This window comes from Sinohyriopsis cumingii, chromosome 1 (genome assembly GCF_028554795.1).
Source record: "Sinohyriopsis cumingii isolate HCF-2022 chromosome 1, ASM2855479v2, whole genome shotgun sequence".
Classification (NCBI taxonomy): domain Eukaryota; kingdom Metazoa; phylum Mollusca; class Bivalvia; order Unionida; family Unionidae; genus Sinohyriopsis; species Sinohyriopsis cumingii.
In genome coordinates, this window is record NC_142961.1 from 148850699 (window position 1) to 148860947 (window position 10249).

The following is a 10249-nucleotide window of genomic DNA, read 5'->3' on the forward strand; positions in this document are numbered from 1 at the left end:
CAACGGAATCGTGTGTGACTCCCGTCAAACCCATTTGGTCATTTTCGACGACATGTTAGGAGAAGACGAAGAAGAAATTAAACTTTGGTTTACACGCAAAGGGCATCATTGTAATGCCAGTGTCGTTTACATCACTCAAAATTTGTTTCAACAAAGTAAAGCCCATCGCACCATCAGTCTCAATGCGCATTACGTGGTCTTGTTGAAAAGCCCTCGAGATAAATCGCAAGTGCAAGTCTTAGCCAAACAGTTAGGAACGCCTTGGCTGACTCAGGCGTACGACGATGCCACTCAAACTCCACACGCCTATTTACTCGTCGATTCGAAACCCACTACCCCCGATGATTTGCGATTTCGTACCCAGTTGTTTCACCACTGGTGCCAAGACGGAGGGCCTGTCCTGTACACGTCACCGTCTTCGACTTAACCCCTACAAAAAAAATCTATAAAAACCTCAGACACTTTTCGTCTGTCTCACAGAGTTTGAACATGACGTCCCTTCAGTCGCATCTTCCCGTCAAATTGATTCGTGCCTTGTATGGCATCAGTCGAGAAAAAAATCCACAAATACGGGCTCGTGTCTTAGAAGCTAGTCTCAGAGAAGTCTTACGATGGTTCACGGTGACAGCACGTCAATTACTGCAAGGGATCATTCATATTCCTCATCAAACCAAACGCTTTTTTGATCGAAACAAAGTCGCTTTGACCCAACTGGCCGATCCCCGCATCGACACTCAAACCAAAAAACAAATCATTTTGAAACCTGGAGGGAGCGGTACTCAAGGAGGGGTCATCATTCGCTCTCTCTTAAGATGGGATCCTAATGCTCCCAAACTTCTCCCCAAGAAAAAAGAAGTCAAACGAAGCTCCAAGAAGAAGAAAAAGAGCCACGGTGTCAAGACCAGGACCCCAAGGAGACCCGTGTCTCCATGAACTTCTCCAGTGGCGGGACGCTCCTCTTACCAGTCACCACCCCGGAAAAAGAAAAGTCACCAGAAAAAGAAACAGAGAAAAAGTCCCCAGAAAATGAAAAGACCACAGAAAACTAGTGGATGGAATACCATCGTTGGCAACAACAACACACCCCGCATTTACCTCCCAATCACAATTTGAGCGAGATGTCCCAGTTACAACACGAATTGCAGTCCTTGATGGATCGCCAAGATTTGTCCGAAACAGAAAAATCGCAAAAGTACGGGCAACTCTTGCAACAACTGCAACTCTTTCACCAAAAAGCTTTAGACGAAAAAGCTCTACCCACTCTGAAAGATTTTAAGACCTTGATGAAAAGTCCATTCCCCACACCATCACCACCACCACCACCACTACTACCATCCCCAGGGTTCACCAGAGATGCTACCCCACGAAGGCCTACGGAAGAAGAGATACGAGAAGTGTTTCAAACACCGTCAGCAGCTCCCATGTCTAGTAAGATTGCAGCATCCTTGTTGACCCCGTCCCCCACACCCCAACGAGAAGAAATGAAAGCTTGGGTTAAAAAGATGATGTCCACTCCTCCTTGGACAGAAGTGAAAAAGAAAGAAGGGAAACCAGAAGTGAAAAAAGAAAAGAAGACCAAAGCCATTCCAGTGCCACCTCCACCACTACCTTCGACTTTTACTCCCGTAGCCCATCGGACACGTAAATCCGTTTCCAAGCCACCCTTTCGCCCCACCCAAAGTAGCATTCTCGAAGAGTGGGTGCCTTATTAACAAACCAAAAAAAATGGAGAAGGTGTTAGCCAGCATTTACTACGATCCCTCCCATCCTGCAGGTTACGCAGGAGTTCAAAAATTGTATCGTGCTGCCAAAACTCCACTGAAAAGTCTCCGTTTACCTCAGGTGCAACGATGGTTACAAGAACAAGCTACCTACACTTTACACAAACCCATTCGACGCAAGTTATCCAGAAGTCACACCCGAGTGGAAGGCATCGATCATCAATGGCAAGCCGATTTAGCCGATGTCTCTCATTTGGCCATCTACAATCGCGCCTACAAATATTTGTTTTGTGTCATCGACGTCTTTTCCAAATTTGCCTGGGTCGTACCCTTGACTTCCAAATCGATCAGCGAGTTAGTACGAGCCCTGCAACGGATGTTGAAACAAAGCGGTCGTCACCCTCTTCGATGGCAAACGGACAAAGGTACCGAATTTCTGAACCAAGCTTTCCAAAAAGAATTAAAGAAACGTGACATTCATTTTTTTACCACCGAGAATCCCGAAACCAAAGCCAGCATCGTGGAACGTTTTCAACGCACTTTGAAAGAACGCATGTGGAAATATTTTACGCATCACCACACTCTGAAGTACATCGACATCTTTCCACACCTGGTACAAGTGTACAACCAATCTTACCATCGAAGCATTATTCGTGCCCCGCAAGAGGTGACTCCCGAGAACGAAGTGCAAGTGTCTGATCGCCTATTTGGTACGTCCCCGACGAGGGCTATCCCCAAGAAAAGTGGAGTGTTGGCCATAGGAGATTGGGTACGCATTGGCAAAACCAAACGCACTTTCGACAAAGGTTACTTACCTAACTGGACCACCGAATTGTTTCGTGTCACTGAACGAGTGCATGGCCGTGATTCTGCCGACTATAAATTGGAAGACATGAACGAAGAAGTGCTCAAAGGAACGTTTTATTTGCGCGAGTTACAACGTGTCACCAAAAAAGAAGACGACGTGTACGACATCGAAAGCATTCTGGAACGCAGAACCCGTAAAGTAGGTAAACGACGTGTCAAAGAAGTCAAAGTACGTTGGAAAGGATATCCACCCAGTTTTGATTCTTGGATCGACGCTTCGCAAGTCATCGACTATAAAAAGAAGTGACCATCATGCCCTTTCACACAGACTCAGCTACGGCGACCACTCCTTCACCCAGTTCTTCTCTGCAAGATTTACAAAAACAACCCTTGTGGGTGTGGTGTGGAGAACGTGTACCTAAAACGCAAATCGTCTTTTTCTGCCAAATCTTCGTGGTGTATTGTGTGATCGGGGCAGCCATTGCCAATTTGAGTTTGCAACAAGGACATAAACAATTGTGGACCATTTTATTGAGCAGTTGCATCGGTTACTTGCTTCCCAATCCCTCCCTGAAATTCTCTTCCAACGGGAACAACGGGAACCTTGTGTCCAGTGCTAGTGCCAGTCACCACTCATTCAACAACAACAACCCTATTTTGGGCGGAGACACGCCTCTGACTTCCAGTAACCCCTCGGACAGCCACAGAACTCTGGAATTATGAACAATAACAACCAATTTTACTTAACCTTACCTAGTGACAGTTCCATGGAGGTGTTTCCCAAGAACACGTTGTGCTGTTACACGCCAAATTACCTCAGACCATCCCATTAGATCACGAAGCCCATTGGGAAGTGGCTTTAGTAGAAATCATTCACCCGACCCAAGTCCTCAATGTCCTTCCCAATCAAAATTATTTTTCAGTGGAAGTTCATGACAATAAAACCTATGATGACAAAACTCAAAAGTGGACCTACCACTTGTTCATTCCCCCAGGCTATTATTTAGTGGTCAACATTTGGTCAGCACCATTACCTCCAGATTTAATGTCGTGTTTCTTAAAGCGTTGGAAAGTATCCAAAAAAAAAAGTGTCACCATGAAATACCACAAAGCAGCTCGTCGCTTCCTGATGAAATTAATCATGTCTATTTTATTTTGTCCTGAATTGTTTGACATGTTGGGCGGGGACATGGACATGAGAATGGCTATGATCAAGAAAAGCGAATTACCAGTCATTTCCGACAACGTTTCTTTTAGCAAGCTATTTCGTTCTCCGGTAAAACTGAACCAAGGACTGAATTTGTTTTTTGTGTACTCCGATGTGGTGGAGTACAACGTGGTGGGACACACCTCTGTACCGTTACTGCGTGTCATTCCTTTCAAAGTGGATTCTGCCACGGTCGCTGACGAGGAAGGTGGAAACACTTATCACGTCCACCGCGAATTTGTACATCCTCACTATTTGCCTGTCAGCAAGTCGTATTTGGACACGGTCAACATTGCTATAAAAGGAGATCTGGGACAAAATATTCCATTACCAAAGGAAAAGTCACGGTGAAACTCCATTTTCGAAAACGGTTCTCTAACGAATTGTAAGTCATGCAACCAGTGTACCGAGGGGTTGCTCGACAGCGAGGACACGGTTTAGAAGATATGTTAAAATCGACTTTTCGTTCGATGGCTCTGGTGTTGAAACCGATGGTGACACGCGGATTGCACGCCTTGAAAGATGCGGCATTGACACACGGCAAAGAATTTCTCCAAAATGTCATCATCGACAAACAAAACCCCAAAGAAGCTTTCATGACAGCAGGCAAAAATGTCTTGTTGCAAACGGGCAAAGACCTTTTGGGTCGACGAGAAACTCCTATAAATGCCCCGAACCCTAGTGAGTCAGGCATTCCAACTTCCCTGACGCCACAACAAAGGACAAGGCAGAAAGAGACGAAGAAGAAAACACCCTTTTACCAGACTTCACACTTCTAAAGCTAGAAAGACAAAGTAAAGAAGAACCGTTCGAGACTTAGACGTTTTCGATTATTGAGAAAGAGATAAAAATGATGCACTGAGAGTCTTGTGCTTGTTCCAAGTCGGAACTAGATCTGTTTGCCATGCCACCCACCATGATGACCATGCAAGAATCCCAATGGGTGGAATTTCACCCTGTCTCCTCTTTGACGGATTCAGCTCCCATCGAGTTTGATATCAAAGGTCAGCCCGAAGATTACATCGATCTGAATAGAAGTTACCTGTATTTGAAAGTCAAAGTGATCAAAACGGACAACACCAATCCAGGAGGCGATGCAAGAGTAGCTCATGTCAACAATTTCATGCATTCCTCGTTCAGCGAAGTGGACTTGTACTTGAATAACAAACTGGTCAGCAGCAGCATGGATACTTACCCTTATCGTGCCTACCTGGAAAATCTCTTGAAGTACGGAAAAGAAGCCAAGATTACTCATTTGGATGCTTGCGTGGTATGGAAACCTGACACAGCGGGTGATAACACATTTAACGATACAGCCCTGACAGCAGATGACGATCCTCACAATGTGGGGTTTAATACACGAAGAAATAAAATTCTGCAAGGAGGTAGTTTAGAATTGATGGATCGTTTGCATTTGGACATGTGGCTGCAAGAAAAGTATTTGCTGAACGGAGTGGATATTCGCCTGAGACTGAATCGTAGCAGTACCGCTTTCCATTTGATGGCCCATGCTAACGAGTACAAAACCATCATCCAAGAAGCCAGGCTCTACGTGCGACGCGTGGAAGTGTTACCCAAAGTGGGAAACGATATCAGTCAAACGTTGTGCAGAACGACCGCCAAGTATCCGATACGACGCGTGGAAGTAAAAACGTTCACTATTCCTGCTGGACAGCGATCCATGATCGAAGATCATCTGTTCCAAGGTCAGTTACCCAAGCGTTTGATCATTGGTATCGTCAAGAATTCAGCCTTCAACGGAGTCCACAACGAAAATCCTTTCCTGTTTCATCATTACAACGTAGCCAAGCCAAGACACTGTGTACCCGACCCTATGAGTCTAACTTTGGTGACAGAAATTACTTGAGATCCTACTTGTCCCTGTACGAAGCCACCGGACAGTTAGGAACCAACACCAGTCACGGCATATCGTACGAGGATTATACAGGAGGCTACGGTATGTGGGCGTTTGATTTCACTCCAGACCAAGGCAGCGACGAGGGACATTTCCACCCTATAAAATCTGGTCAGATTCGTGTGGAACTTCAGTTAACTAATCCTCTACCTGACACAGTGAACGTCCTCCTGTATGCAGAATTTGACAATACCATAGAAATCAACAGTTTAAGAGAAGTCATTCTAGATTATTAGAAGCTATGGAAGACTGTTATCCCTCTTTACCTAGTGGAGAAACTTTGGACATGAAATGTGAGGAGACCGGGGAAGAAGAATCTCAAGACAAAGACGATGAAGTTATGATGAAGTCGAGATGGCCAGAACAAGAAGCGCATTTAGTCTCCTGTTTTGCTACAGTCCTGGCAGAAAAAATGAAGGAATTAATCAAGGAAGAGTGTTATGGATGTCAAAACGATCATCCCTGTCAAATTCAACAAGATAAATGTCTGATGCTGAGTCAAGAAGAAAAATTGGACGAGTATCTGGACGAAGCTTGGGGCCTCATCTCGAAAGAAGTCGTGTTGCATCAGTGGTGACTCATTTTGATCCTCGTTCTTCTTCTAGAAACGATGTGAAAGTAGATCGATGGTTTTGTGACCATTATGCTTATCTTTTGTCTCAAGCTAGGAAACGTAGTGTCCATCAATGGCCTAATGACTTCCAACAGTGGAAATCACGATTTCATTCACAACGTTGTCAGCCCTGTCTAAAATCATGTATTAGTTGAAAAAATATGTTTGTGATTTGAAAAAATGTTTGAGGTTATATTGTTTGATTATTTTTAAAATGTTATAGTTACTTGTTAGTATTAAGTGATTTTGAATAAAAATGTTGTGTTTTGAAAAAAATGTCTTTGTGGTTTGGTTTGCTATAGGAATCTTGATTCATGCTCTTTGACTTCTTACTATCCCTCCCATGATACTCATTGAACGTTCCGACTCGAAAACCGTGTAGGGATGTTTTCCTTCACGTCCGCGCTTTGACCATAAAACCACGTTAGTCTCCAGTCTAACCATCCATTGTCGACTCATCCTCCTACGAAGATGTGCTCCAGACTAGCTAAGCTAAACGAAACCTACGTGAATTTGCATAGGGTCAGACACAGTCTGATACCAAAGCCAGAATAGATAGAGAATGTGAGAATGTTAAAAGTCACTGAAGACCTGATAGAAGAGCTCTTCACAGAAGAAATTAACAGGGATAAAGAAGAATGGACAGAGAAGTACAGACTTCAGAAACAGCAGAGAGAGCAACAACAGCAGCAGCAACAGCAACCTGAACCTGACAGAGGCTTTGTCGACTGTCGTATCGATACCAAAGAGTTCTTCTTCTCTTCCCGAAGAAGCAGACCTTATCCTGGGAGAAAGCCTACCGTCAAAGGAGGCCGCAGTCTTATCTTAGAACCTAAAAAAGATGGCCATAGCAAACAAAAAAAAAAACCAGCCCTTTTCAGGGCTACCCCAACCTCTAGAAAAGAAATAACAATCGATTGCTTATAATAAGTTCAAAAATAGAAGTGCGTGTATAAGCACATGAATTTTTTATCTTGCTTAGAAAGTGTGAGTGTGATTGTAAGCGCTCACGTACGTTTGTGTGAATAGTAGATTATGATAATGTTTTTTTTGTTGTTTGAAGTGTGGGAATAGTAGATTTGGGTTTGATTTGACTGCTTTACGTATATGGATAGTATATTATTTCTTTAATGAAAATTTTTAAATTAGTAATGGGTAGTAAAAAAAGTGAGTGAGTGTTTCTTTTAGGTCCGCGCGTTGTTTGGTCATGATCTAGGTAATATAAGTTTTGTCTTAGGGGATGTTTTCCTTCACGTCCGCGCTTTTCGTATAAATTGAAAATCGCTCGGTAGTCTATCTACCCTTGTTGATTGATCAACACTAGAGAATGAACACCAGACTAGCTAAACTGTTAGAACTCCAGACGCACCTGGAATATGCCAGGCCAATACTAAATGAACTGCAGCGGAGGCCATCGTACAAGAAGGCAGAATAAAAGAGGAGGAGGAAAGAAAGAGGGAAGAAGAAGTGTTCCGAATCCCAGAGACAGAAGATTGGGGTAAAGAGGCTACTCATCCAGCCTCTGCACTCCCATCTAAGAGAGTCAACTGGAAAGATTGGAGTATAAGATGTGTGTGTGTGGTGCCAGGCCTGGAAGGTGCCATCATTAACCAGGTGTAGTGGAATTCTTTTAAAAAAACAGCCCTTTTCAGGGCTAGCCAAAAATCTTGAAAAGAGATAGTAATCCATTTGCCAATGTGTGTATGTAGAGTAGTGTGAATGTAGAGTAGTGTGAATATAAACATTGATTCTTTTTTCCTAGTGTGAGTGTATGTGTTTACGTTTGTAAGCGCTTACGTACGTTTGTGTGGATAGTAGATTATGGATATGTTTTTGCTGCTTGTCGTGTGTGTGTGTGTGTGTGTGTGTGTGTGTGTGTGGATAGTATCGTTTGGATTTGATTTGGCTGATCTGAGTGTGTGTGTGGATAGTAGATTATGGTTATGTTATTTGTCTAGTCATTACTGTGTGAATAGTAGATAATATGAGAAGAGAAAAGTAGGGGATGTTTTCCTTCACGTCCGCCCTTTTCGTATAAGAACCCAAAGTGTTCGTCGTTCGCACCATTCTAAGGAATAAAGACAAGGAAGATGGTGGCTGTAACAGAATTGTTTAACCAGTTGAAGGACATTTGGTATTGGATGGTGGATGGAGCCTATGTAGTGGAAAGGATTGAGCGTGAATAGAAGCATGAAGTTACCAGGGATTTTGTTAGAAGGCAAGTGACAAACCTGAAATTAGCTATGGATCTGGTGAAAGAGATGATAGAAGAAGAAGTAAAAAGACTAAGATGCTTTATTGACCCAGGGTATGTAAAGATTGGTCACTTGAAGGAAGCCATGGATAATGCGATAGAAGTAAGGTGCTTTTTGGAAGACGTAATGGAATGGACAGAGTGGTCCTTTGTCAAAAAAGGCCTGGACCAGCTTAAGAAATCGGAACAACTTATGTGAAAAGTGATGGAGGAAGAAGTCATAAAGATCAAAAACAAGTGGAATAAAAAGGATAAGGAAAACTTAAAGAAAAAAGAGGCCTTTGAAAAACTCAACAACAATTGGATCATAATACAGGAGAAATTCAGAGCGATAGGTCATCCAGACTGGATGCCAGAGAAGGAGAAGAAGAAGAAGAAAGGAATGATGGAAAAAGTGAGAACTTGGTGGAAGAAGTGGAGGAAATAAAAGAAGATGATGATGAAACCAAAGTCCCTTTTCAGGGCCCCTTCATATGTCTCGAAAAGATCTTGACTTTCATTGCCTACCCTATTTTTTTTAAAAAAAAGAGACCCTCCCTGTTTAAATTTCCCATGTTCCATTACCATAGACCAATATGGTCGGGACCCTATTTTAATAGGGTCCCGACCCTGTTCCATTTCCCTTGACGCTCAACAGACTCACCCTGTTCAATTTCCCTTGACGCTAAACAGTCCCAAGATTTTTTTCCCCATGTTAAATTCCCTTGACGCTAAACAGTCCCAGGGCTTTTTGAGCATGTTAAATTTACATAGACGTTAAACAGTCCCAGGGTGGTTAATGTTAAATTTACATAGACGCTAAACAGTCCCAGGGTTGTTTTTAATGCTAATTCCCATTGACGCTGAATCGTCCCTATTCACTACTACTGCTGCTTGAGTGCTTAGATCCAGTATTGCCTTCACTAACTGATGTTATTAATACCTCTCTCTCATCTGGGGAATTCCCATCATTTTTCAAAACTGCCATTGTAAAGTCTCTGCTGAAGAAACCAACACTAGACCATAACGATTTAAGGAACTACCGCCCAGTTTCTAATCTCCCATTCATTTCGAAATTCTTAGAAAAGGTTGTTCTATCCCAGCTTGTATATTATCTAAATTCAAACAGTCTTTTTAGCAATGTACAATCTGCATATCGCCCTTGCCACAGTACTGAAACTGCTCTTCTAAAAGTGGTTAATGACATTCTCTCTGCGTTGGATAGCGGAAAGATTACAGTCCTCACCCTCCTTGATTTCTATGCAGCATATGACACAATAGACCATGATATATTACTTCACCGTCTCCAGCATGTATTTGGCATTCATGATACAGCTTTACTGTGGTTCAAGTCCTACTTGGTCAACAGGACACAAATTGTATCTGCAAATGGAATACACTCCAGCCCAGTTGATGTATGTTGTGGTGTTCCACAGGGGTCTGTTCTTGGGCCTGTTCTCTTCATTCTGTACACTCAGTCGCTCTCAGGTGTCATAGATCATCATCCAGTGTCTCACCAATTGTACGCTGATGACACCCAAATATACAAATCTAGCCACCCAACTGAAGTTGATGCTACCATCCAAGGTGTAGAGAGGTGCATTTCTGATGTGAAATCATGGATGACTTGTAACAAGCTGCAGATGAATGATGATAAAACTGAGGCCATTCTGATCACAGCACAAAGACTTTCTCATTCACATCCTTTACCTCAAGCAATAAATATCAGCAACACCAACATTAAATTCACACA